Raw genomic sequence first — 23,764 nt, 5'->3', positions numbered from 1 at the left:
GAGGAAAAGAGAGGATCAAGGATGTTTCCAAGGTGTTTGGCCTGAGCACTTAAAGAAAGTGTCCTTAACTGAGACGCAAAAGAAAAGTCGAAATGGGGAAAAGATCTGCATTTGGACTTTGATGAGAAATATAGAGATAAAAAATAAATGGTTGCCTATCTGAGTCTGGGATTCAGGAACAGGTGTGGGCTGGAGCTGGACCTGTGGGAGTTTGTCAGCATATGAAGTCATCGACCCCACATGAGATGTCCCAAGAGAACAAGGAAGGTAAAGAAAAGAAGAGATCTAAGACAGAGCCTGGACATGTCAATGAAGAGAGAAGAAACAGCAAGCTGTCTGGGAAGAAGTAGCCAGTGAGGCAGGAGGAAAAGCAGGAAGGCAAGAGAAGTGTGTTTGCTGGAGGAGAAGTGATCAATCCTATCAAGTGCTGCTGAAAGGGCAGTGAGATGAAGCCTGAGAACCGAGCATTGAATTTAGCAATGTGGAGGTCATGGCAGAGCTTCCTGGGCAGTGAGGAGAGCGATTTTTTTTACCTATGGGAAGGAAAGGAAAACCTCAACAATAAAAAAGAGGAAAGGGGCAGAATACCTGGCACTGAACCTTTAGGAAGGGAAAAAGAAAAAGAAGTGACAGCACCCTGACATTAAGGGATGGACCTGTGTAAGCCAGGCATAGATGATTCTGTGTGTGTATAAGCCTTTATTTTTATGACTCAACAGATTATGCTGCTAACTTACTGACTCTTTGTTCTCTGTTCAACTCTACCCTGAATAAAGCTTAAACTTCTAAGCGGAAGAAAAATAATAGTAAAAGGTCACCTGCCAGCAATTAAGTTATCACTCATATGAAACCTGGGTTTAATTCATTCCATGAAAAAGACGCTTGCAACATTCTTCTTCAGTTTGAGCTGCGTTGCTCCAACAATGGACTTTTGTATTTGACGTTGTTGCCACACCTTTGAAACAATATTGGGAAACTCACACTGTCCTTTCTCGGTAGGCAGCCCCAAGAGGACATGCTTCTGCATTCAAAGCTAAGCTTGCTCTATCATCACATGCTCTGTCTCCCATAAAATCATCTCCCATCACCAGCATCCCTGCCAAGTTACCCATTTAGAACTGTCTCTTTTTCACACAAGCCATATGTGGAATGCAGAAGAGATGATATACTTAAACCCATCAGAATAATTCATCTTTCCTATTTCAAAAACGGAAGGTCTGCCTCAAAAATTCCTGAACAGTACTTTCTAAGTCATTAGCCATTACCAATTGCTTATTTCCCAGAAGATAAAGTGCATTTCTAGGGAAGCACCTATTTATACTCCTTATTTTCTGCTTTGGTACAACTTGATGAAAAGAACTATCATTAACATCTATAGTTAAAAATAGGGAGAGTTCAGTAAAACCTCATTATATAAAATCCTACTCCTTTGAAAATAATGGTAATTCAATCTTGATTAAAGATTACCTTGATAGAATTTTGAAAAGGGGGCATTGCAAAGAAAATTAATAACATTCATAATGCTCAGGAAAGATATTTAACACATATCATAAAGCATTTCAGATATTATCTATTTATTAAAGACTTATCTCTGACACTATTAGTAGTGAAAGGCAGTCTATACATGTAAAGATGATGGATTCATGAGTTCACTATATCATTCCCATTGTTTTTCTAAATGTATCAGGTTTTATCATAATTACTTATCTACACAGACACACACACACACTCATCACTTACAGTCATGCAAGTATATACAAAAAACTTACCATCCCACACATTTTATTGCCAACACCCCACACCCCACTAGAAGTAAATGTTTGCCCAGGTTAAAAAAAAAAAAGAAAATCTTTCTTTTCATCCAAAATAACAGGTCCCTCTGTACTTGAGTAGTAAATGGCTTATTCCCCAAACTGCTTTTTCATAATTATATAATTTTACAATTTTAGCAGTGTAAAATTGAAAGGGAAAAGTGTTATTTTTGGTTGACTAAGAAGTAACCTATAAAAGAGATTGCCCCTTCTCTGTGCCTGCAGAATTCATCACAGAGCAGGAATGATGAGAGTCTGTGCTTAACAAAATACGATACACAAAGATTCATTTACCAACCTCAAATTAAATAATATGCTTTCTTAAAATATTATTTTTAGATGTTAGGTTGTATAAGCAACCTGCAGAAGATGAAATTTGCAGGCAGCTTCTCACAAGATGTAAGCATGAGGGGCATATATTAAGAATCTTACCAGCCCAGGCCCAGCAGATGATGAAATCTGACAGATTGGCTGGCATTATCTCCCCATTCTGGGTGCTTGTCTCATGCAATCTGCTCCCACGGGGCTGAGCCATTGCCTTGTTCTAAAAACATCAACCACACACACACACCACCTCCAATCCTGGAAACTGAAGAACCCTACACTGTGGTAAACATTTGTTCTCTGAAGTTTTCTGAACGAAACTTTTAGGATTCATCTTTACCACGTGTTAAGAATGTACCAAATGCACAACATCCAGAAAATGTCCTCCATTGCCATCCACAATAGTTAAAAAATATTTGCTCAGCAAGCCACTCTTGAGCACATGCTGTGTGCCAGGCACTGTAGCAGCAGTTAAAGGTGTAAAAGCTGATTCAGAGAAGGGTCCTTTCCTAAGCAAGAAGGACATGTGTACTGTATAAAGAACAATGTCAGGAATGTGATGCTAATGGTGCAACAGAGAAAGGAAGGCAGTGAGATCCATTCTGCCTAGGAGAGGGAGGAAAGCCACTTAGAAGGGGTGATATTTGAGCTGAGGAAGGACAGAAGAAGCCTTGCAGACACAACAAAGCACTGAGACCTACTGGGGAAACTAAAAACCTAGTGGGAAGGAAAGAGCACAGAGGAGATCAGGCCCGAATAAGGCCCCGGGCAGGAAGGGTCTTGAATGCTGTGTGTTTTTTATACTAAAAACAATCAAGAACCAAGGAGGAACAATCAAATCTATGCTGTATAAAGATAACTGTGGCAATTTAAAGGGCAGAATCAAACAGGGTGATAAAATGAGGACTTGAAGTAGAGCTTGGCACTGCTAGAGACAGGGGGGAGGTAAGAGCTGTTCCAGAGATAAGAACAGCACTCAGGGACAACTGGAGGTGGGAAGTGAAGGAGAGGGAGGGGCATAGGATGAATCCAGACAGTCCCATTGCAATGACCTGTGACGGGTATTTCCATGATCTAAAAACAGGAATGCAAAAGGAGGAGCAAGTATGGGTGGGGAAGTGAGTTCAGCATTGGCTACTTACTAAACTGCCATCAAGGAGTGGAAGAGAGGTTTGGAGGGGTGGTAGTGGTCTAGGAACCCAAAGGCCAGGAGTCGTCAATGCTAAAGCCAACTCATCTGGTAGCAGAAGACAGAGTCAGGAGGGACACCGTGGTCCAGGAGCCAGCGGATGTGGCAGAGTGACCTGGATATTGATCTGTTAGGGCAAATTATATAGAACAGCATAATCCAACTATATAGAGTGTAACTTGGAGGCCAATATTTTTGGTTGGCTAACTCAAGAGCCACACCCCAACTCCATCTCCCTAAAGACAGATATTCATTTTCCCAGTGCTCCTATTCTGTAGTGGTGGCAGTGGGATGATAAAGGAAACTCTGCTGGATGCCTTCTGGATAGGCTCTTACGTCTCTGATGAAAGGAACAGACATAGTTGGTGCATCCCCTTCTCTCTTTTTCCTGCCTTGAATGAGGAAATGATGCCTAGAGCTTCTCAAAGTCAGACAAACAGCCAATCCATTAATGATGGTGAGGTGGAAAGATAGCAAGCCATAGGCCACTTTGCAGCCCTAGGCCATGGGGAGCTTTTAGACAAAGCCCAAAGAAAAGGAGTATCATCAGAGGAAAATCAGGCTTCAAATAAGTCAAAGAGGAGGAGGGCTTGTTCTTAGGAAAGCTTGAGGATAGAAATTGTTTCCTGCTTCCCCAGCACCCAGCACAGTGCCGAGTATACAGTAGACACACACCATACATTTGCTGCATCAGTAAACATTGAGTGGACAGCAGAGTGGAAGGATTTGAAGAAAAGTCAGCAGAGTAGGGTGGACCCCAGTTAAGGAAAGAGCTGAGCAGGGTAGGATGTGGCAGGCTGGTCCATTAGAGCAGTTTGTTCTTGGACAGAGGTCTCTGAGCACCGTGAGGAGGGAAGCAGGTGCTGGTGGAAGGGAAAGGTGGGCTAACTCTATACCCCCTGGAGCTCCAGGCCCTGGACTCCAGGAAGGAAAGGCAGAAATATTGTTTGGAGAGAAAAACAATCTGAAGCCCATATAATGGCCTGGGCATTTTTTTTAAGGTCCACCAGCAGAGACAAGTCTCAAGGGCTTATGTTTCAGGAGAAACATTCTTTGAAAGAACATGGTCTCTTCCTCAGAAGCCCCCAGCTTTAAAATTCCCAGGTTCTCTTTAGGGGACACAGTGCCTCTTGCAAGGCAATGTTTACTCAGCCCGACTCAGAGGAAAGCCATGACAATACAGAAATTCAGGCTGTCTGATTATGGCTGCATTTAATCTTTAAGAACCAATTCTAATGGCAGGGAGTTGGGTATTGGACATGAAAGACTATCCAGGTGCAGGGTTTCCGGGGAAGCAATCTCGGAAGGAGGGTGCCTCTGCTTCTGCAAGCTTTCTGGGTGAAGAAAGATGGCCCAGGTGGCAGAGAAGGCCCAGGGTTGGGGGAAGCTCTGTCTTCTGAAAAGTGTTAATGGAACTTCCTGCAAACCCTACAGCCTCCTACATTTTACTGCAGCCTCATTCTCCCCTTGAATACCCCCCTCCCCATTCCACTCCTTCCTGCCCTGCCACCTCTCTGTGCAAATTCAACAAAGAAAATAAATCCAATGATACCTTGTGTGGTCTTTTTTACAAATAGCAGCCAATATATATATATTGAAAATACATACTTCTACCAGAATCACATGGAGAAGGAAATAAAAATTGTCATCAAGCATTTGAGACATCTGCACCACGTGGGCATGGCTGTTTCCAGTATTCAGATGTGTTTTCTACCATCTAAATAGTATCTAAATGTTCCACAGAAAGAAGAATGGCATTTTGAAATGTTAGTTTCTTATATATAATTCCAAGAGAGTCTTACAAAATTACCAGAGAAACTAGTCTAATTTTCAATAGAACAAGCAGATACTCCAGCTGAAATCACACTTAAGGCTTTGCTCGACCTTAGTTAAGCTTCCTCACACCTTCCCCAGTGGGGATAAAGCCCTAGCAAGATACAGCGCCACCTACTGACCGCACGCGGGCTCACAGATGGTGGACCCTTGAGACACACCATTTATTTCCTATCAACTGATCCTTACCATTTTAGCAGATTTAATAGAAGCAAAGTGGGGGCACCAACTATAAAACACTGTTGAATTATTCTACCTCACTAAATTCTTTCAATGTTAAATTTCTTACCTCTCTTTTAAAGGAAATCTTGTTATGTATTTGTGTTCACACACTAGTTCATGAAATGCGTATTTATTGAGCATCTACACATGCCAGTTCATGTGTCTGGCAATAGGATCGCAGGGTAAACAAGAGTGCCCTGGCCCTTGCTCTCTTGGAGTGTACGATTTTTCAAGTCTCACCACTTATCATCATCCCCACCATGAACACCCTGGTCGAAGCCACCTGGGTTATTATAAGAGCCTCCTCACAGGTCACCTGCTCTCACTCTTATGCCTCCACAATCTCTTCTCAATGCAGTCAGATCATGAGCTGCCTCGGCTGTAAACTCTCCACAGAGTCCATCTCACCCAGAGGAAAATTCACAGTCCTTCCCACGACCCCCGGGGCCCTAGATGACCTGGCCTTCCCTCTCCGCCTCCAACAGCCCCCCTGCATCATCCACACCAGTCATGCTGTCCTCCCTGCTCTTCCTCAAACTGGAGAAGCCTCAGATCCCTTGCACTAGCTTTTCCCTCTGCCTGTAATGCTTGTCCTCAGTAGTACAAACGAGTCCCTCCTTTCAGGGCTCTACTCAAATAGCACCCTGCTGGTGAGGCCATTCTTGACCACCCCATATAACAACCCAAAGCCCCCCCTCCACTTTGGCACTCCCTATCCTCCTGACCCTGCATTGTTTTCCTCCACTGCACTTGCCAACCTCTGACATACTATACATAGGTACTTAGCTATTAGTTTATAGATGTCTTCCCCCCTAGACTGCAAGTTCCATGCGGGTGGGACATTGTTCTGTTTACAGCAGCATCTCCAGGGCCTCAGTCAGTGTATCCCACGTATTTGTCCAACACATCCTCACTCACTTCCCCTGTGTCTCTCTCACTCTCCAGGACCCTGGCTCTGGAGGACAGGGAAGGAGTCAGGAATGACAAACCCTCACATCAGTTCCCTAGTCTAGGACCAAGAAGAGTGTGCCCCAGGGATGTGTGGGGCAGGACCCGCCTCACGGGTGTGTGACCTGTGCAGGCGCATGGGGCTCCATGCTCAGAAGGGCTCTGTGGTTGGTTTAAGGCTCTTCTGTCACCGACTTGAAATTCTTAATAAATCCTGAACAAAGGGACCTGCATTTTCATTTTGCCAGTCCTGTTTGGGGGACTGGGGCTAAGAGACGTGTAGTAAAACAGCCCACTGAGACCGATCTACTGAAAGAAGGGCAGACCTCACGGCACGTGACCCTTCCGTAACCACAGCCACCAGCTGTTCCATTGCTAACACTCAAGGAAGGGAGCTTAGCCCCAGGCATATGGGGTTTCGCTCCCTTCAGACTAGGACAACCCAACACTTTGTTTTTTGTTTTTTTTTTGTTAGTTTGTTTTTTACATTTTGTTATTATGAAATGTAATATATATACAGAAAAGTGGTGACTTTCAAAGTACGATTTAACAAGTAGTTAGCAAATTTCAAAGAATGTTATGGGTTACAGTTCTACAATTTCAGTTACTTCCTTATTGTGAAATATAACATATATACAGAAACGTGCTAACTTTCAAAGTATAATTTAACAAGTAACTATAGAGTAAATTTCAAAGCATCTTATATGTTATAGTTCCACCATGTCAATTATTTCCTTCTAGCTATTCTAGTACCCTAGAGACTAAAAGAAAAAGATTATTCATATAACGATTCAGTATGCATAATCCTTTTTTAAATCCTATCTTGTCTGTTGTTACCCCTCTCTCTCATTTGATCACTGTCCCAATCTTCAGGGATATCTGGGCAGTGACTACCCTAACATTTCGTATTGAAAAGGGATGTCAACATTATGGGGAAGGGAGATGCATCTGGTTGATGTTCTTGAAGATGCTGTTGCCTCTGGGTTTGGGGACTTAACTGGCATAGGAACACTCTGGGATTTAAGTTTCTGAAAAGTAAACTTAGTGAGTGAAAATTGTATAGAGTCTCAGGTGGGGACCTAGGTACTCTCAGGATTTTCAGGACTACTGTTGGTTAGGGCTTGGCCTAACCTTTAGCCATAACCATGCCAAACCTAACCCTTTAGTAAGCCACAGGATTGATCCTGATAGTTCCCTCCTCTGCACCCCCATCACCCCTTCTTCCCTCTCGCCAGGCCTCAGGCTGAAATTCCCACCATCATGTCCATGTCAGTGCACGCCCACGGAGAGACACAGTACCTACGTTAACATGGATAAAGTTGTAAAATTAGCTACTGAAAAGCTTAAATTTAAAACAGAGAGGAGGATTCCATTTCAGGGGTATGTGGTAGGATGGTTAAGTTCATGTGTCAATATGGCCAGGTTATGGGGTCCAGTTGTCTGGTCAAGCAAGCACTGGCCTGATTGTTACTGAGAGGATATTCCATGGATTTAAATCATCAGTCAGTTGACTGGATCTATGGCTGATTTCATCGTCAATCAACTGAGGAAATTGACTTCAACAATGAGAGAAGTCTCATCCAATCAGCTGAAAAACCTTAAAAGGAAAAGTGATGATTTCAGCAGTCAAAAGGAAGAATTTCCATCTCTCCTTCAGCTAGCCAACTTCTCCTGGGGAATTCATCGAAACCTTCAGAAGAGTCCCCAGCTTGTGGCCTGCCCTATGGAATTCGGACCTGCCAATCCCCATGGTTGCATGTGCCAACTTACAGAACAGCTCTCATAATATTTACATAATTTACATAATATATGATATATAATATAAATGTCATATTTACATAACACTGTGAGATTTATCACAGGATTGGTTCTGTTGCCCTAGAGAATCCTGACTGATACAAAAGGGAAAAAGAGGTGGTTTGTATTTTAGTTTAGATGATGATGGGAGAGAAGAGGGGTTACTGAACCAAGAAAGAGTGGGTGCTTAGAGGGGTGTGGTACGGAAGCTGAGGGCAGCACAGGAAGGTGGGGAAGGAAAGTCCAACACCTCTGAAGATTCAGTAGTTGCTTTGCCTCAGCTCAGGGACCAACAAATAACTCCTTGCGATCTCCTGGTCTCAGCGGTGGTGAACAGCAAGTCCCCGTCGTGCAGCGAGTGTTCCCGCTGACCCCTGCTGGCTCTGGAAGGAAGTGTCCTGGGTGCACAGGGCTGGCAAGGCTTCCAGGGCTTTTCCGGAACGATGGATACAAACCAAAACAGGCAGGAGTCCCGGGAGTGGGGGGAGCGGTGACATGTGGGTAAAGATGACTTTCAAACCTATTATTCTCTTAACAGCGCTACTACTTGGTGATCCTTGTAGAAACATAAAGGGAAAAAGAGCAGCTCCTATTTTCCGTGAAGTTAGAATGGTATCATGCAGAATGTCTTCTTTTATATGAGGTCCTTAAGAACTGATTAGAAGTCTGCAGCCTGCAATCACGGAGGAGGAAAACATGAAATTTTTAAGGCATTTACTCCTCCCTCACTGAGTAAAGACAGTCCATGAGAAGTTGGCACATAAAAAGCCACCTTCTACATTCAAAAGAGCTGCTAGTAAATTCTCTAGTCACCCTTAAGGTGAAAATGAGACTTCATTCTCATTAGGTCCAAAGAAACTAATCTGGAGAGAATTTTGCAGAAAACTGTTTAAAACTGCTTAAGATGAACCAGAAAAAATATAAAATCTTATATGCCACAGGAATTCATTTTCATTTTTTTCCAAAGTTTTCTAAAAATTTTAGAAGAATATTTCTCAATTCCTTTCATCACTTAGAAAAAAGAACATAGTTTCATAAACATACACTGGTATTGATGCACTACAAAACTTAAGAACTAAAGGTATAAAGATTTGTGCTTCTCATAGAAGACCTGTTTTGAAGTATAGCAGGTAGATGGACAAATCTACAGCTGCCAAAAAGCCAAACTTACTGCTCTTTAAATGCATACCATAAACTAATTAAAATAGCCTTTGAAATGCCTGTTTTTGAACTTCACTCCCTCATGAGCTGTAGTGATTGGAATCACCCCAGCTGCATCCATCCCAGTTCTTCCGCAGTGTTCACCTAATGATCTAATCAATCAATCAATCGCCCTACTTTATTAGGTGCTCACTAGACACTCAGAAAAATTATCATTCAGGTTCCTTGCCTTCAAATTTACAGCACAGAGAAAACACAATTAAATGCCAAATGGGATGTTACTGCTGTTTTGGGAATCCTAGGGAGGAAAAACACTTGAGGAAGATGGAAGTTCAGTGGATAAAGACAGACTTGAATTGGTTCTGGAAGGATAAGAAGCATTCCAACCAACAGGGAGGGGAAAGAAAAAAAAAGGAGAAAAAATAGAAATCAGAGGTGGGAGAAAAGCTTTCAGAGAAAGACACACAGAGACAGGGACAGGCAAAGGAGAGAGATGTTTGAGCCCCACAGACACTTTGAATATTAAACAGATATTGTTTATATTGGTGGGGAGGACAACCTATGCCTTTCCTCGGGCAAAAAAAATAAAGGTGACATCTAAAAGAGCAAAGGAAGTTCTTGCGATGGGGAGGCATCTAGAAAGTTTGGCAATGTCTTTTGTTAGACTTGCTAATCAGGAAGTCTCACTTTTCACACCCCTGAGAAATAGAAAGTTGACGTGACAGAAGCAAAAATCCCCGAGGGAAGTGGTGATGTGACCTAGGCCCTTTAAAGCACTAGTTCTCAATCTTGGCCACCCCTAAGTTTGTAAAACACCCCAGGTGCTGCCCCAACCACACCAAAGCCAGTTATAGCCGAATTTCTGGTGTGGATCCCCAGCATGGAACTTTTTAGGGTTCGCCAGGTGATTCCAAGGCTGGACAAACAAAGCTGTGGCATTGTGTGTGGTGACTTACCTCAAACTCCTCAGGATAAATAGGCTGTAACAGAGCATAATTTCATTTCCTAATGATAGTGGTTCTCAGACTTTAGGGATCATAAGATTCACCTGTCAAAATGTAGCATGCTGGTGCAGTAGACCTGGATCAGTAGAAGTAGTCTGCATTTTAAACAACCCCCAGGCGCTTCTGCTAAAGGTGATTCTAGGACTATATTTTTCCTACCCTCTAAACTCTCTCCCAAAATGCTGGTTAATTCGAATGCAAACCGGTAAGGTCAAATCCAGTTTTCCAGGACTTCAGGAGCCTTTGCCATTCGACTGTGGGAGAATGTCTCAGTTACTTTCAGTTCCAATGTGATTTTCTTTTACCCAACATTGCATATTCCCACCAAGATGGGATAATTTGAGAGATGCAGTTGATTTGCTATGGAAAGTAGCCTAAAAACATGTTCCTTCACCTCTTTCCTTTTTCCATCACAATCAAAACGCTTCTTAAATTAACGACATTTTGTCAGAAAAGACAGACTAAGCTTGAGCAAACAGGTTTCAGTTAGAATATGAATCATCCTGGACCTCAGCCTAATTCCTAACTGGAATGAAATCTGACCATTTTTGCTCAGCTTTGGTTTATAAATGTAAAAGGCAGAAAGGCTTGGCTTCTTCTATGGACGCACAGGTTGTAAAAGCTGTGGCAGGACTTTGGTTAATTGGAAACAGCAGTAATGGACATGGGGCTGGTGAGCCAGGCCTCCACAAAGGGTACATTCATTTGTTCCTTCAACACAGGCTTCCATGCCAGGCACCAGAGGCCCAGAAGTGAACAAAGCAGATGTGGTCCCTCTGTCCCCATAGTACAGAAGGCAAAGACAGAAGATGCCTTGAGATGGTACGAAGAGCTAGAAGAGGAACTGAGAACTGGGAGAGTGATTGGGAGGTAGGGAGTGGCCAGTAGGTAGGGTGGTGAGGAGGGGGAAATGCATCCGAGAAAGTGATATTTGAGCAAAGACCCAAATGTCAAGAAGAAGCCAGGTATGAAAAGATCTCAGGGTTCTGGAAAGAAGCTTGGCATATTTGAGGAACTGGAAAAGGGCCAGTATGGCTGGTACAGGGAGCAAGATGGAAACAGCTGGGAAAGTAGACAGGAGACTAAGGGGCAAAGCTTTCACAATTGCTACAGTGGCAGAGAACTTTGTTCAACAGTTAACACTTCTAGCAGATGATTTCAAGCTTGGGGAGCTCTCCCCTCCCCCAAATCACTTTCTCTTTGTTCAAGGATGCCTGAGTTATACCAAGAAGGCAGAACAGAATGTGATCGAATGCTCTGGCTTTGAAGTCAGACTGTCCCAGGTTTTAATTTCACCTCTGTCACTTTTCTAGCTGGAAAATTATCTAAACTCCCTGAGCCTCATTTTCCACCTGTACAAAATGGAGATAGCACAGAATACCCTACTCATGGGGTTATTGTGGACATTGTATGAGATAACACACGTAAATCATTTACTACAGTAGCTGGAACATAATAGTAAGAGAAATGCTATTATTATCCAAGAAGCTTCGTTTCTCTAATTTAAGATGTTGAAACAAGTTAAATAGTTATTAGTCATTTGTACTTTAGTCTGAATGAGTCTCCAATTCTTTCTCCAATGCCCCAGAAATTTGGATTTAAGGGGAGACAGAGACAGAGAAGACTCTCTGAAACCCTAGATTCCAGTGGAGAGAGGGAGCACAGGAGGGAAAAACTAGGTGGGGGAAGTGCCTCTGAAACCTTTAGTATTAAGAATCAACTCATTCTTTAAAAACTTTTAATAAAGAGAAATAATCAAGCATTTACCCTGACTTTCCTGTACAAAATGCATTTCATACTTGAAACTGTCAAACTGCAACCCAGTAGCCTTGATTCTTGAAGACGACTGTATAACTATGTAGCTTACATGGTATGATTATCAAAACCTTGTGGATCGCACTCCCTTTATCCAGTGTAGGGATGGATGAGTAGAAAAATGGGGACAAAAACTAAATGAAAAATAGGGTGGGATGGGGGGATGGAATGATTAGAGTGTTCTTTTTTACTTTTATTTTTTATTCTTATTTTTATTCTTTTTGGTGTAAGGAAAATGTTCAAAAATTGATTGCAGTGATGAATGCACAACTGTATGATAGTACTGCAAAAGGCTGATTGTACACCATGGATGATTGTATGGTATGTGAATATATCTCAATAAAATTGAATTTAAAAAAATGCATTTCAGGTTAATCAAATGTGAATGAGAGGAAGTTTGTCCTTATGAAAAGTAGTCTAGCTAAGGATAAGAAGTGATGATGGGCTTTGGGGGGGGGGCGGGGCAAGATGGTGGAGTGGTGAGGTGTAGGTTTTAGTTACTCCTCCAGGGCAGTAGGTAGAAAGCCAGGAACTGCATGGACCAGACACTGGAGAGCAATTTGACTTTGGGCATAATTCATACAACACTCACAAATGCATGGAACAGCTGAGATCAGCGAAATCTGTAAATTTTCATGGCCAGGGGATCCACACCCCTCCCTGCCAGGCTCAGTCCCATGGAGGAGGGGCTGTCGGTGCTGGGAGCCAGGAGGGAGAACTGCAGTTGCGGCTCTTATTGAAAACTCAGATTGCTGATCCAAACTCCAAACATAGATAGACTGAGACCAGACACCAGAGAATCTGGGAGCAGTCAGCCTGGCGGAAAGGAGATAGGGCTAGCAAAAACAGCAAAAAAAAAAAAACCCCAAAAATAAAAACAGAGACTTTTTGGAGTTCTGGTGAACATAGAACTGAGAAGGGCAGGGCTCAAATAGAGTCAGTCTCATATGCAAATCCAGAGGGCAAGTTTCCTTGTCTGAACAGCCCATTTCTCTGCTTTCTTGGTTGTTCTTTAATGGCCCTAATCTCCTTGTCTCTTAGCATTTCAATAGCCCATTAGATCTGCAAGGAGGGCCCCCTTTTTTTTTCTTTTTCTCTTTTTCTAAAACAATTACTCTAAGAAGCCCATTACAGAAAGCCTCAAAGACTTGCTATTTGGGCCCAGACAAGAGCAGAGCTAAGAGAGCTCTGAGACACAAAGCAATAAGTCCAGTGGCTGAGAAAATTCGCTAAACACCACAACTTCCCAAGAAAAGGGGGGCATCGCCTTACAGCCATCTTCCTGGTGGGCTGGGAATGCTTCTACCCGGCACCAGTGCCACAGCCCAGAGCTACCCCAAACAACCCAGTGTGATGGGAAGTGTTTCCAACAACACACACACCACAATATCGGGGGTGGACGATAGCCTTTCCCGCACCCTCAGCTAATTGTCCTGGAGCTGGGAAGGCAGAGCTGTGTGAAAAGGGGGAAATTAACATGCCCCATTCAGCCATCTTTTCAGCAGAATGGAAATGCCCCTACACAGCCCTGCAGCCCAGAACCTCCCTTGGGGGACAGCACTCACCTGTGACATAGCACAGTCATCTCTCGGCAGAGGACCTAGGAGTGCACGGCTTGGAAGAGGGACCCACTTGCAAGTCCCAGGGACCATACGCCAATAACAAGGACTTGTGGGTCAGCAGCAAAGACAAACTGTGGCAAGACTGAACTGAAGGATTAGACTATTGCAACAGCTTTAAATCTCCAGGAACACCAGGGAGATTTGATTATTAAAGCTGCCCCCCTCCCTAACTGCTCAGACACACACCCCATATGCAGGGCGGGCAACACCAACTACACACACAAGCTTTGTGCACCATTTGGACCCCACAAGACTCACATCCCCACTCAACACAAAGACAAAGTGGTAAGAACTGGTTTGAGGGGAATAGGTGGCTCATGGATGTCACCTGCTGGTTAGTTAGAGAAAGTGTACTCCACGAAGCTATAGATCTGACAAATTAGAGATAAGGGTTTGAATCAGTCTACATATCCTAAAAGAACCCTACCAAGTTAAGCAAACACCAAGAGGCCAAAAACAACAGAAAATTTTAAAGCATACGAAGAAAACAGACGATATGGATAACTCAAGCCCAAACACCCAAATCAAAAGATCAGAGGAGACAGAGTATGTGGAGCAATTAATCAAAGAACTAAAGATGAACAATGAGAGCATGGCACAGAATATAAAGGACATGAAGAAGACCCTAGAAGAGCAAAAAGAAGAAATTGCAAGAGTAAATAAAAAAAATAGACAATCTTAGGGAAATAAAAGAAACTGTTGACCAAGTTAAAAAGATTCTGGATATTCATAATACAAGACTAGAGGAAGCTGAACAGCGAATCAGTGACCTAGAGGACAAAAGAACAGAAAAAGAAAGAACAAAAGAAAGAATGGGGGAAAAATCGAAAAAATCAAAATGGACCTCAAGGATAGGATAGATAATACAAAACATCCAAATATAAGTCCCATTGGTGTTCCAGAAGGGGACGAGAAGGGTGAAGGTCTAGGAAGAGTATTCAAAGAAATTGTTGGGGAAAATTTCCCAAATCTTCTAAACACCATAAATACACAAATCATAAATGCCCAGTGAACTCCAAATAGAATAAATCCAAATAAACCCACTCCAAGACATATTCTGATCAGACTCTCAAATACTGAAGAGAAGGAACAAGTTCTGAAAGCAGCAAGAGAAAAGCAGTTCACCACATACAAAGGAAACAGCATAAGACTAAGTAGTGACTACTCAACGGCCACCATGGAGGCAAGAAGGCAGTGGCATGATATATTTAAAATTCTGAGAGAGAAAAATTGCCTACCAAGAATTCTTTATCCAGCAAAGCTCTCCTTCAAATTTGAGGGAGAGCTTAAATTTTTCACAGACAAACACATGCTGAGAGAATTTGCTAACAAGAGACCTCCCCTACTTGAGATACTGAAGGAAGCCCTACTGACAGAGAAACAAAGAAAGGAAAGAGAGGTATGGAGAAAGGTTCAGTACTAAAGAGATTCAGTATGGGTACATTAAAGGACATTAAGAGAGAGAGGGAAAAAATATATATGATAAACGTAAACCAAAGGATAAGATGGCTGATTCAAGAAATGCCTTCACAAGGGACTCGGGCAAGATGGCGGCATAGAGAGGAGTGGAAGCTAAGTAGTCCCCCTGGAACAACTACAAAAAACCAGAAACAACTAGTAAATAATCCAGAATAACTGCGGGGGGACAAACAAGACCATCCATTCATCATACACCAACCTGAATTGGGAGGAATGCCCGAGAACACAGCATAAAATCTGTAAGTAAAACCTGAGGAACCAGGTCAGGAGACCCCCTCCCCCATAGCCCAAGCTGCGGAGCCTCGTGGTGCCAGAGAGAAGCTCTCTCCCAGCAAGCGAATACGGCTCAGCTGAGCTCCAGTGGGTTTTAAGTAGCGAGTGTGAACTGCTCACTACAGGTACGCAGCCCCAGAAAACAGACAGAGGCTTTGGGTGACGACTGACCTGGGAGAGCCGGAGGGTCGCCTTGACTGGGTCTAAAGGGGACTATCTGTTTCTTTTTCGGCTCAGTGGAGAAAGCCCCAGTCATTTTGAGTTTCCAGGGCTGTGACTCGGGGAAGGGCGGAGACAGCACAAGCAGAAAGCAAGACCATTGAAATGCTAATGACCTCCACCTGGGGGCTCTGTCTTCTCTAGGAGGAAAGGGGTGGGGCCCTTTCCATTCAGAACCAGACCCCAGAGCCTGGGGGAGCACGGCCACACCTCCTCACACCAGTCAAGAATTATAGGCTGACAGGCGCCACCTGCTGGGCAGAAAAGCACAGTGACCCGAGGCATCAAAGGATGGAGCAATTTTCTAAGACACACCCGCAGGGAAATCAGATACTGAATATTTCTTCCCTCTGGGACCTGAGCCTGTTCTGGTCTGGGAAAACCTGATTTGGATAACCAAGGAAACCATGCCTAGACAACAGAAAATTACAACCCACACTAAGAAAAACAAAGTTATGGCCCAGTCAAAGGAACAAACGGACACTTCAACTGAGATACAGGAATTTAAACAACTAATGCTAAATCAATTCAAAAAGTTTAGAGAAGATATCGCAAAAGAGATAGAGGCTGTAAAGGAAGCACTGGACATGTATACGGCAGAAATCAAAAGTTCAAAAAACCTACTAGTAGAATCTATGGAAATGAAAGGCACAACACAAGAGATGAAAGACACAATGGAAACATACAACAGCAGATCTCAAGAGGCAGAAGAAAACACCCAGGAACTGGAGAACAAAACACCTGAAAGCCTACACGCAAAGGAGCAGATGGAGACAAGAATGAAAAAATATGAGCAACGTCCCCGGGAACTCAAGGATGAAACAAAGTACAATAATGTACGTATCATTGGTGTCCCAGAAGGAGAAGAGAAGGGAAAGGGGGCAGAAGCAATAATACAGGAAATAATCAATGAAAATTTCCCATCTCTTACGAAAGACATAAAATTACAGATCCAAGAAGCGCAGCGTACTCCAAACAGAAGAGATATGAATAGGCCTACGCCAAGACACTTAATAATCAGATTATCAAATGTCAAAGACAAAGAGAGAATCCTGAAAGCAGCAAGAGAAAAACAATCCATTACATACAAAGGAAGCTTCATAAGACTATGTGCGGATCTCTCAGCAGAAACCATGGAGGCAAGAAGGAAGTGGTGTGATATATTTAAGATACTGAAAGAGAAAAACCACCAACCAAGAATCCTGTATCCAGCAAAGCTGTCCCTCAAATATGAGGGAGAACTCAAAATATTTTCTGACAAACAGACAATGAGAGACTTTGTGAACGAGACACCTGCCCTACAGGAAATACTAAAGGGAGCACTACAGGGTGATAGAACACAGGAGCGCGTGGTTTGGAACACAATTTTGGGAGATGGTAGCAATGTAAGTACACTGAACAAAGGTAACTATGAATACGGTTGGGAGAGAAAGGTGGGGAGCATGTGAGACACCACAAGAAAGGAGGAAAGATAAAGACTGGGACTGTGTGACTTGCTGAAATCTAGAGTATTCAACAATTGTGATAAAATGTACAAATATGTTCTTTTATGAGGGAGAACAAGCAAATGTCAACCTTGCAAGGTGTTAACAATGGGGAGGAATTGGGGGAGGGATGCAATCAGCATAAACTAGAGACTGTAACTAATAGAATCATTGTATTATGCTTCCTTTAATGTAACAAAGGTGATATACCAAGGTGAATGCAGACAAGAGGGGGGGATAGGGGAGGCATGTTAGACACTTGACATTGGTGGTATTGTCTGATTCTTTATTCTACTTCGATTTAAGGTTATTTTTCCTTTTGCTGCTTCCTAACTGTCATTTTTTGTTTGTTTGTTTCCTCTTCCTTTTGCCTCTCTACCTTCTTTGACTCTCCCTCCTGCCTTGTGGAAGAAATGTAGATGCTCTTGCTTAGTATGAGCAGAATGTTCAATTAGGATGAACTTAAATGTTTGGAAATGAACAGGGGCATTGGTAGCAAGATGTGAGAATAACTGACAGCGCCTAATGGTGTGTGAATGAGGTGGAAAGGGGAAGCTCAGAGTCATATATGTCACCAGAAGGAAAGTTGGAGGTCAAAAGATGGAAATGTATAAAACTGAATCCTATGGTGGGCAATGTCCATGATCAACTGTACAAATACTAGAAATCACTTCATGAACCAGAACAAATGTATGACAATACAATTAGAAGTTAATAATAGAGGGGCATATAGGGAAGAACTATATACCTATTATAAACTATATACTACAGTTAGTAGTATTTCAACATTTTTTCATAAACAATAACAAACGTACTATATCAATACTAGGAGTCAACAATTGAAGGGGGTTGGTTAGGGATAGGGGAGGTTTAGAGTTTCCTTTTCTTTTTTTCTTTTTTCATCTTTCACTTTATTTCTTGTCTGGAGTAATGAAGTTTCTAAAAATTGAACAAAAATTAAGTGTGGTGATGGATGCACAGCTGTATGAGGGTACCCAGGGGCAAGTGATTGTATACTTTGGATCTTTGGATAATTGTATGGTATCTGAACAATCTCAATAAAAATGAAAAAAAAAAAATAAATAAGTGCCTTCACAGTAATAATGTTGAATGTAAATGGATTAAACCCCCAATCAAAAGATATAGATTGGCAGACTGGATTTAAAAAAATGAACTAGCAATATGTTGCATACAAAAGATTCATCTTAGACTCAGGGACACAAAGAAACTGAAAGTGAAAGGATGGGAAAAAATATTTCATGCAAGCTACAGCCAAAAGAAAGCAGGAGCAGCAATATTAATCTCAGATAAAATAGACTTTAAATGCAAGGATGTTATGAGAGACAAAGAAGGCCACTACATACTAATAAAAGGGGCAATTCAACAAGAAGAAATAACAATCATAAATGTTTATGTACCCAATCAAGGTGCCACAAAATACATGAGACAAACACTAGCAAAACTAAAGGAAGCAATGGATGTTTCCACAATAATTGTGGGAGAGTTCAACACATCACTCTCTCCTATAGATAGATCAACCAGACAGAAGACCAGTAAGGAAACTGCAAACCTAAACAATCTGATGAATGAATTGGATTTAACAGACATATATAGAACATTACATCCCAAATCACCAGGATACACATACTTCTCTAGTGCTCATGGAAATTTCTCCAGAATAGATCATATGCTGGGACATAAAACAAGCCTCAAAAATTTTTAAAAAATTGAAATTATTCAAAGCACATTCTCTGACCACAGTGGAATACGATTAGAAGTCAATAACCATCAGAGACTTAGAAAATTCACAAATACCTGGAGGTTAAACAACACACTCCTAAACAATCAGTGGGTTAAAGAAGAAATAGCAAGAGAAATTGCTAAATATACAGAGACGGATGAAAATGAGAACACAACATACCAAAACCTATGGGATGCAGCAAAAGCAGTATCATTAAATGAGTACATTAAAAAGAAAGAAAGAGCCAAAATCAAAGAACTAATGGATCAACTGAAGAAGCTAGAAAATGAACAGCAAACCAATCCTAAACCAAGTAGAAGAAAAGAAATAACAAGGATTAAAGCAGAAATAAATGACATAGAGAACCAAAAAAGATAGAGAGGATAAATAACACCAAAAGTTGGTTCTTTGAGAAGATCAACAAGATTGACAAGCCCCTAGCTAGACACACAAAATCAAAAAGAGAGAAGACCCATATAAACAAAATAATGAATGAGAAAGGTGACATTAATGTGGATCCTGAAGAAATTTAAAAAATTATAAGAGGATACTATGAACAACTGTATGGCAACAAACTGGATAATGTAGAGGAAATGGACAATTTCCTGGAAACATATGAACAACCTGGACTGACCAGAGAAGAAACAGAAGACCTCAACCAACCAATCACAAGCAAAGAGATCCAATCAGTCATCAAAAAGCTTCCCACAAATAAATGCCCAGGGCCAGATGGCTTCACAGGGGAATTCTACCCAACTTTCCACAAAGAACTGACACCAATCTTACTTAAACTCTTTCAAAACATTAAAGAAAACAGAACACTACCAAACTCATTTTATGAAGCTAACATCAATCTAATACCAAAACCAGGCAAAGATCCTACAAAAAAAAGAAAACTACAGGCCTATCTCCCTAATGAATATAGATGCAAAAATTCTCAACAAAATACTTGCAAATCGAATCAAAAGACACATTAAAAAAATCATACACCATGACCAAGTGGGGTTCATTCCAGGCATGCAAGGATGGTTCAACATAAGAAAATCAATCAATGTAATACAACACATTAACAAATCAAAAGAGAAAACTAACATGATCATCTCGATAGATGCTGAAAAAGCATTCAACAAAATCCAACATCCCTTTTTGATAAAAACACTTCAAAAGGTAGAAATTGAAGGAAACTTCCTCAATATGATAAAGAGCATATATGAAAAACCCACAGCCAGCATAGTACTCAATGGTGAGAGACTGAAAGCCTTCCTTCTAAGATCAGGAACAAGACAAGGATGCCCGCTGTCACCACTGTTATTCAACATTGTGCTGGAAGTGCTAGCCAGGGCAATCCGGCAAGACAAAGAAATAAAAGGCATCTTAATTGGAAAGGAAGAAGTAAAACTGTCATTATATGCAGATGATATGATCTTATATCTGGAAAACCCTGAGAAATCGACAATACAGCTACTGGAGCTAATAAACAAATTTAGCAAAGTAGTGGGATACAAGATAAATGAACATAAGTCAGTAATGTTTCTATATGCTAGAAATGAACAAAGTGAAGTGACACTCAAGAAAAAGATATCATTTTCAATAGCAACTAAAAATATCAAGTACTTGGAATAAACTTAACCAAAGATGTAAAAGACCTATACAAAGGAAACTACATAACTCTACTAAAAGAAATAGAAAGGGACCTTAAAAGATGGAAAAATATTCCATGTTCATGGATAGGAAGGCTAAATGTCATTAAGATGTCAGTTCTACCCAAATTCATCTACAGATTCAATGCAATCCCAATCAAAATTCCAACAGCCTACTTTGAAGACTTGGAAAAGCTAGTTATCAAATTTATTTGGAAAGGGAAGATGCCTCGAATTGCTAAAAACACTCTAAAAAAGAAAAACAGAGTGGGAGGACTTACACTCCCTGACTTTGGAGCTTATTATAAAGCCACAGTTGTTAAAACAGCATGGTACTGGCACAAAGAAAGACATATTGATCAATGGAATCGAATTGAGAATTCAGAGATAGACCCCCAAATATAAGGCTGACTGATCTTTGATAAGGCCCCCAAGTCCCTGGAACATAACAGTCTTTTTAACAAATGGGGCTGGGAGAGTTGGATATCCATATCCAAAAGAATGAAACAGGACCCCTACCTCACACCCTACACAAAAAGTAACTCAAAGTGGATCAAAGACCTCAATATAAAAGACAGTACCATGAAACTCCTAGAAGATAATGTAGGGAAACATCTTCAAGACCTTGTATTAGGCGGCCACTTCCTAGACTTTACACCCAAAGCACAAGCAACAAAAGAAAAAATAGATAAATGGGAACTCCTCAAGCTTAGAAGTTTCTCTACCTCAAAGGAATTTGTCAAAAAAGTGAAGAGGCAGCCAACTCAATGGGAAAAAATTTTTGGAAAGCATGTATCTGACAAAAGACTGATATCTTGCATATATAAAGAAATCCTACAACTCAATGACAATAGTACAGACAGCCCAATTATAAAATGGGCAAAAGATATGAAAAAACAGTTCTCTGAAGAGGAAATACAAAGGGCCAAGAAACACATGAAAAAATGTTCAGCTTCACTAGCTATTAGAGAGATGCAAATTAAGACCACAATGAGATTCTCACACCAAATAGAATGGCTGCCATTAAACAAACAGGAAACTACAAATGCTGGAGAGGAGGTGGAGAAATTGGAACTCTTATTCATTGTTGGTGGGACTGTATAATGGTTCAGCCACTCTGGAAGTCAGTCTGGCAGTTCCTTAGAAAACTAGATATGGAGTCACCCTTCGATCCAGCGATTGCACTTCTTGGTATATACCCAGAAGATTTGAAAGCAGTGACACGAACAGATATCTGCACACCAGTGTTCATAGCAGCATTATTCACAATTGCCAAGAGATAGAAACAACCCAAATGTCCTTCAACAGATGAGTGGATAAATAAAATGTGGTATATACACATGATGGAATAGTACGCGGTTGTAAGAAGGAACGATGTCGTAAAACATATGACAACGTGGATGAACCTTGCAGACATAATGCTGAGCAAAATAAGCCAGGCACAAAAAGAGAAATATTATATGCTACCACTAATGTGAACATTGAAAAATGAAAACAAATGGTTTATAATGTAGAATGTAGGGGAACTAGAGATAGAGAGCAATTAAGGAAGGGGGAATGATAACCAAATAAGAACAGATAAGCTATCCTGGGTAAATTTAACGTTCTGGGAATGCCCAGGAATGACTATGGTCTGCTAATTTTGGATTGGTATAGTAGGAACAAGTTCACAGAAATGTTGTATTAGGTTATTTTCTTGGGGTAGAGTAGGAACATGTTGGAAGTAAAGTAGTTATCTTAGGTTAGTTGTCTTTTTCTTACTCCCCTGTTACGGTTTGTTTGAAATGTTTTTTTTTAATTGCATGTTTTTTTATTTTTTTTATATAGTTGATTTTTTAAAAAGTTAATTAAAAAAAAAATGAAAAAAATATGCAAATCCCCCTTGAGGAGCTGGTGGAGAATGCAGGGCTGTTGGGCTTCCCCACTCAATGGTTGCTGATGTGCTCACAGACACAGGGGACTGGTGGTTTGATGGGCTGAGCCCACAGGACTTGCCCTTGGGAAGACTGTTGCTGCAAAGGAGAGGCTTGGCGTCCCTGTAACTGTGCCTAAGAGCCTCCTCCTGAATGCCTCTTTGTTGCTCAGATGTGGCCCTCTCTCTCTAGCTAAGCCAACTTGGCAGGTGAAATCACTGCCCTCCCCTCTACGTGGGATCTGACACCCAGGGGAGTGAATCTCCCTGGCAACATGGAATATGACTCCTGGGGAGGAATCTAGACCTGGCATCGTGGGACGGAGAACATCTTCTTGACCAAAAGGAGGATGTGAAAGGAAATGAAATAAGCTTCAATGGCAGAAAGATTCCAAAAGTTGCCGAGAGGTCACTCTGGTGGGCACTCTTATGCACAATTTAGACAACCCTTTTTAGGTTCTAAAGAATTGGGGTAGCTGGTGGTGGATACCTGAAACTATCAAACTACAACCCAGAACCCATAAATCCTGAAGACGTTTGTATAAAAATGTAGCTTATGAGGGGTTACAATGTGATTGGGAAAGCCATATGGACCATACTCCCCCTTGTCTAGTTTATGGATGGATGAGTAGAAAAATGGGGGAAGAAAAAAAAGAAAAGGCACCCAGTATTCTTTTTGACTTCATTTGTTCTTTTTCACTTTAATTTTTATTCTTATTATTTTTGTGTGGGTGGTAATGAAAATATCAAAAGTTAATTTTGGTGATGAATGCACAACTATATAATGGTACTGTAAACAATTGAATATATGCTTTGTTTTGTATGACTGCATGGTATGTGAATATATCTCAATAAAAAAGAAGTGATGATGTCATTAGAGTATTACCAGTATTATAAATATCTGTAAATATACATTTATATACGGAGCTACATTATATACATATACCAAATTTAAAAATCTGAGATTTGCTTAAAATTAATCCAGTGATGGAGATGAGGGTTTTATTTATTCATAGCACAACCATATCAAAAATAAAATAAAATCAGAACTAGCCTTAAATAACTTCATCATTTTCCTTAAGGTAAGTGCTTCCTACACACTTTTCACAGGTAACTGAGGACTCAGAGTTGGAGGCATTTAAAACCTTTGGCCTTGATGGACCTTGGTAACAATAATGACAACTATGACTAACATTTACTGATAACCTCTGCATTTAGCTGGAGCCATTCTAGGAAAATGCTCAAACAGAAGAAATCTGGTGCTGTTGCACTGGGAAGGCCAGAAAGCTA

Source organism: Choloepus didactylus, chromosome 14 (genome assembly GCF_015220235.1).
Source record: "Choloepus didactylus isolate mChoDid1 chromosome 14, mChoDid1.pri, whole genome shotgun sequence".
NCBI lineage: Eukaryota > Metazoa > Chordata > Mammalia > Pilosa > Megalonychidae > Choloepus > Choloepus didactylus.
The sequence above is the reverse complement of the archived record's forward strand: the minus strand, read 5'-3'. Positions refer to the sequence as shown.